The following is a 6,068-nucleotide window of genomic DNA, read 5'->3' as shown; positions in this document are numbered from 1 at the left end:
CCGTGTAAACAGTATACAGGATGGGACCAAGAATGTTCCTTTGTGGGCGACTTGGCGGGGATCTTGGATTTCGTTAGCTGCTAAATTAAATTATATTTAAAAAATTACATTTGAAATTTGTAACCCACCCTCAGACATATCTGTCCAACCGCCGATGTTGGTCTCGCGGGGGGGGGGGGGGTTCTGTCAATAGCCAGGTTAATTCAACACCCTACGCATGCAGTTCCAATGCCATTCCTACTCACGTTCGTTCTTAGTAGGGTGGTCGAGTACTCGATATTAATCCATCACTCTTTTCACATACTATACAACTAGCCTAATTGTGGGTCGATGGGGTACTTGATACTCCGACATCGACCCTCTCACATCGCACATTCACGCCAATAAATACATTCACTCTCAAGACAAACTAAGTATACACAACTATTATTACTATATACAATAGAACAACTCTTTCCTCCAAGAATCGGAACAGGGACCCAAATACTCGCTGTCGGGCTCAAGCACAATTCTCAAATCGGGTGGCATTCCTACGCGCTCTCTGTATGGAGCCAAGGAATTGCACCCTTCAATTAGGTGGGACACATTGAGCAACCTTTCTCTTCATGCCGGACACATATGCGGGCTTTGCCTCAAAAGTAAGTGTCCGTATGTCAACCTCGCAGTCCTATTCTTAATCGGGTGAGGATGACCCTTCTTCTACCAGTCAGAGACCTCCGAGGGCCACCAATCGACAGTGCTCGTGATGGGCGAGAACCTCTCTGCGATCCGGCCCACTGATGATACTACCTTCTTTTAATCGTGGTTTTTGTTGCATTCTTAACGTCAGAGAGCCGGATCGCGGTGGTTAAATTCAGAGATTGGTACGTCCCGGTTTTTAGTCACCTCGTCCGCCTTTTCATTATTCTCCAGACCTATGTGTCCAGGTACACAGACAATAACCACCGTTTTTCCGAGACGCTTCAGTTCGTGGTATCTCACCAACGAAAGCACTACGAGAGGGTCGACAGAAAACCTGTCACGAACCGCAGTAGCCGCGCTGAGGGAGTCGGTGCAGACTAGGTAAGCAAACCACCATCGTCTCCAATCACCCCAAGTGCGTGCCAAATCGCATACAGTTCTGCCGTGAAAATGCTACAATGCGGGGGGAACGACCACGAAGTGGGCGCACTCTCCCGATAGACGTGCCGAAAACCAGCGTACCACGATCTAAGCTCTAAGAACTTAACTCGATAAAACTATGGCGGAGTAGACCGTAAGTATGTCTAACACAGCGAGATCTTCCCGGACATATACGGCTGAGAGGATCTAGGGCGGAGTTTGCCGGTGCCATCCGAAAGCGGATGCCCCGGTTTGGCAAGGAACCCCGCCGCTAGCTGAGGGTGAGCGGCTCCCTCCGAAATTCGGGCGGCGGCACTCCCAGCTCGCAGTAAAGGCTAGCCAAAGAGGTTGTTCTGAACCGGAAACCGTTCAAAGACCTTAGAGTAAAGCCTATCGAACCTCTGCAGACGCGTTTTTTGGGCTAACAATAGGCCATTCAACCATAAAACGAGGTCGAGCACAGCAGCGATTTAAATATTTTCAGGAGGGACTCCCTATCTGCTCCCTACCTGAAGTCACAGATGAACTTTAATAATAATGTTATTACTTTCCTTCCTATCACCTCGACTTGTCAATGTGTGGCTGGCATCTAAGCTTTTGATCAAACGTGAGGCCGAGGAACTACGTGCCTTGTCTCAGGACCCCTCAGGCAGAGCTGCGGAATGCTGTGGGCCCTCCTCAGCCTGCCAAAGTGGTCGCATACGGTTTTCGAAGCAGAGAAGGCGAATCCGAATTCCTCGCTTCTTCCAGCCACAATGTTTACCGCTTGTTTGCATTACCCCTCCGACCAACGCTAGGTCTTTCCCCGAAAGGAAAAAGGGGGACACCATCAACGATACCGTTCACTGCGATCAAGAAAAGTGTAACGCTTATCACTGAACCCTGAGGGAATCCATTCTCTTGAATAAAGGACTTGGACAGCACGCACCCCAATCTGACACGGAATTTTCGGTTCCTCAAGTAAGACGTAAGAAACCGGGCTAATTTGCCTCTACATCCGATATCACAACATTTCAGAAGTATCGCACATCTACACGTCGTTTCATACGCTTTCTGGAGGTCAAAGAATACAGCTAAAGCGTGCCCTCTATTAAATGTATTCCGAATATCACTGTCGAGAAGCAAGCATGATCGACTGCGGAACTTGCCTACGGAAACCTGTTTGATACTGAAATAGCATAAGAATTAAACGAATTTTGATTATCTCCTAAAACATCAACCTCATGCATTTCCTAATAACATGTAAAAATTAATTAATTAGTTAAGAAATATCATCTACGCCGGAAAGCAAAATTCGACTAAGCCTCCAAACAAAGGTACATTGCAGGTTAGCCTAATCGTTTGTCGAAGTTTGAAACTAAAATAGCATTGTGCTTTGTTATATATTTTTGTTTATTTTATTAAGATAAAAACCAAGGTAAATGTCTATGTGAGAACATTTATTCTTGTACATCATATATTAATAGATATGAGAAGTCCTAATATTAACAATTTCACTCAATCAGTTATCAAAGAAAATTAAGTTTCGGGCACGTCACACATTTTGGTCAAAAAACACATCTGATCAAATATTTTTGGCATAAAAAAAGTGAACTTCCCTAAAGATTTTGTAAAAACTTAACCACAGAACAAAAGGCAAAATAGAGGGCTAGATTTTACAACCTTTATGTCTGTAAGCTGGCGACCTATTACGAAAAATTTAATTTTCTAAGTCCAGAAAAATACTTATTCAAGTATAATCTTAAAATGCTAAAGTCGAAAATATTTAAATAACTAAATTCAAATTGGTTACTAGCTTCAATTAAAATTCAAACTATCCTTTAAAAAATATTATCTTCGCCCAGAACCTAAAATTCTACTAAACCGCCAAACAAGGTAACATTTCGGTTTAGCCTAATCATTTCGTCGAAATTTATTTATTCTCTTGCTTTTTCATATCATTTATTTTTCGCCCAAAAGATTTTATAACAAACAAAGAAAAACACACAGAACAAACGCAAAAAGTGTGCCAAATTTTCTAACATTTTTGTCGGTATGTTGGCGACGAGAAATATGTTTTGTAAGTGCCCAAAAGTAGTTCACCAATTCAAGTATAATCTTAAAAGTTCTAAAATCCAAAACATTTAAATATCTAGTTATCTATCAATTTGGTTTTATAGTTTCAATTAAAATTCAAGCTATACCTTAACAAATAATTCACTAATTTCGTGGTCCGCTTGAACAATTAATATATTACAATTAATTAAGGTTTTTAGTTGAGATAAAAAAAGTCAATGGCACGAGCGGGATTCGAACCCACGATATTCAGCTAGATACCCTGTTGCTCTACCACTTGATCTATCGTGACCTCGATCCACTCGGACAATAACTTCCCATCTCAACCCCACCTTTTGAATTTTTGAAATTTGAATTGGGTTGAGATGGGAAGTTAGTGTCCGAGTGGATCGAGGTCACGATAGCTCAAGTGGTAGACCAGCGGCGTATCTAGCCGAATATCGTGGGTTCGAATCCCGCTCGTGCTATTGACTTTTTTATCTCAACTAAAAACTTTAATTAACTTAACAAATAACTTCGCCTGAAAAATAAAGTTCTACTAAACCGCCAAACAAGGCAATATTGCTATTTCTTCACATGCTGTTTGATTTGTTATATTTTTCAATCTTTTAAACTATAAATCACATTTTGCTTATTTATTAATTTTTGTAGTTTAGGTATCAAGAAATTAGTTAAAAACTATTTTAAGTCAAATGAGTCACTAGTTGGTGAGTAATGAAAATATGTAATTGTATTTTGGGACACGTCATATATTTCAGTTCAAAAATCCATCTGGCCACAGATTTTTGCAGCAAAAAAAAAGTAACTGTCACTAAAAATTTTGTAAAAAAATTAACCACAGAACAAAAGAATACATTTTCTAGCGGTATGTTGGCGAACCATCATGAGAAATATTTTTTTAATGTCCCAAAACTTGTTTACCTATTCGAGTATAATCTTAAAAATTCTAAAATCAAACGGGCTTAAATATCTAGTTACAATTTGTTTTTATCGCTTTCATTAAAATTAAAGTTGTACCTTTAAAAAATAACAACTTCGTTTGAAAAATAAAATTCGACTATACTGCCATGCAAGGTGATACTGCGGGTTAGCCTAATCATTTTGCTGAAATTTAATACTTCTATTCCTTCTTTTATTTTTCAGCTCTCTTCCTTGCTTCTTTAAATATTTTTCAATTTTAGCGCGGTAATTTTTTCGCCATTTCTTAGCATTTATATAATACTATAAAGGGTTGAACGAAAAATTATGTTCCTGTTTTCAAATTTGAAATAAACACTTGTCAAGAACCACGGGTCAAATATCAATCACAAACAACTGAAAATTGAAAAAGGGGAAAAAATTAAATTGAATTCATGCTATATTTAAACAAAATATTTTTGCCCAAAACAAAAATTCTGTAAACCGCCAAACAAAGGAACATTGCGGGTTAGCCTAATCGTTTTTCCGAATTTAAAGATCCACGTGTTTTTTTTAAATATTTTTCTAATCCATGTTAACATGGTAATTTGTTTTCGTCATTTCTGAGTATTCATATATAGTAAAAGTATAAGCGAAAATAAAATGTTTTCTGGCCTGTAGTCAAAGTGTAAAATGAACATTTATCAGGAACCATGGGTCCAAATCATAAACAATCGAACATTTTTGTTCATCCATGCAACACTTGGATAAAACTAATGCAGCATTCCTTCCGCTCAATATAGCATGCAATGTTGAATAGTGGAAAAATGAAACAAAAGAAAAAGCAAGTGAATTATTAAATTTTGGTGAAATTAAGCCAACCCGCAATTTCTATTTTTGGCGGTGCATAAAAATTTTCTTTGTTATTTGAATTTTCAGACCTGTCATTCAATTTAGTTTTAAATGGAATTCATGGTATATATTACAAAAATTATATTCGCCGGAAAACATAAATTATACTATTCCGCCGAGCAAGACGGTATTGCGGTTTAGCCTAATCATTTCGCCGACTGATCTATTCATTCGTTTGTTTATTTCACAGACCTAAATCAAACTATTCGTCCTGTACATCATCAAAGATTAAAATATTAAAATACAAAAATATGGGGGTCAATGGTCAATGGTCAGGGGTGAAAATAAAAACACAAAATAAAAACACTCAGCCCATGGACATGCTGTCATAATTTCACCCTTGTTCATATTGATTCACTTTCCTGGTATTTTGTGTCGTGTTAACTGGACCTCCTTTAACTCTACGATTTAATGTATTCTGAGAAAACTTGCTGTTAGGTTTCCTACAGAATAACCAATCTGCCATTATCTTCTGGTGTAGGTAACGAATTGCCCAAGCAATTATTCCTCTTGTGCCTCACGTATTCTTTTCTAATAAGCTAGATAAGTCGTTTTTTCGCCATTGTGCCAAAATAACTTAGAAAGATTTAAATTTTTGCTAAAAAAATTCCATGGGCTACTCACCTTAATGACACTATGTTTTGAAAATTTAATAAGCAGTGTACATTATTAACAATTAAATTCAAACTTTTTTTTAATTAATAAAGAAAACTAATTTTTTAAACTTGGCAATACATTATTAACGGAATATCAGAAGATAGCCATAATCACGATAAATAATAGCTTAATTATATTTCGTTAAATCCTCAAGTAGAAAATCAACTTAGGGACTTTTTCCCCAGCACTGTTATACAATTTATAAGTAGCCAAGGTTGTTACCTAAATAGTCTAATGAAAAAGCTTATACAAAACAAAAACTAAAAGCACTACGGGTATTATTTTTGCTATTGCTAGGGTATAAATTTTGCGATTTCAATAATTGCATAATTTAAATTTCGCTTAATGCCCCTTTCTAAGGTCGGAAAAAGTGGATCGAGAACTCAGGGCCCGATAAAAGCTATTTCATTTCGACTAAGTCCCACATTAGACCCCAAAGAAAAACA

The 6,068-nt window shown here is 37.5% G+C and overlaps 1 protein-coding gene across 2 annotated transcripts in view; it reads right to left on the bottom strand.

Moving 5' to 3' along the window:
- LOC106664699 (chromatin modification-related protein EAF3-like) overlaps positions 1–6,068 on the bottom strand; it is a 70,756-nt gene that overhangs the window by 58,259 nt on the left and 6,429 nt on the right. The window lies entirely within an intron of this gene.

Source organism: Cimex lectularius, unplaced genomic scaffold, assembly GCF_000648675.2.
Source record: "Cimex lectularius strain Harlan isolate CLEC.00 unplaced genomic scaffold, Clec_2.1 scaffold154, whole genome shotgun sequence".
Taxonomy (NCBI): Eukaryota; Metazoa; Arthropoda; class Insecta; order Hemiptera; family Cimicidae; genus Cimex; species Cimex lectularius.
The sequence above is the reverse complement of the archived record's forward strand: the minus strand, read 5'-3'. Positions and strand labels throughout refer to the sequence as shown.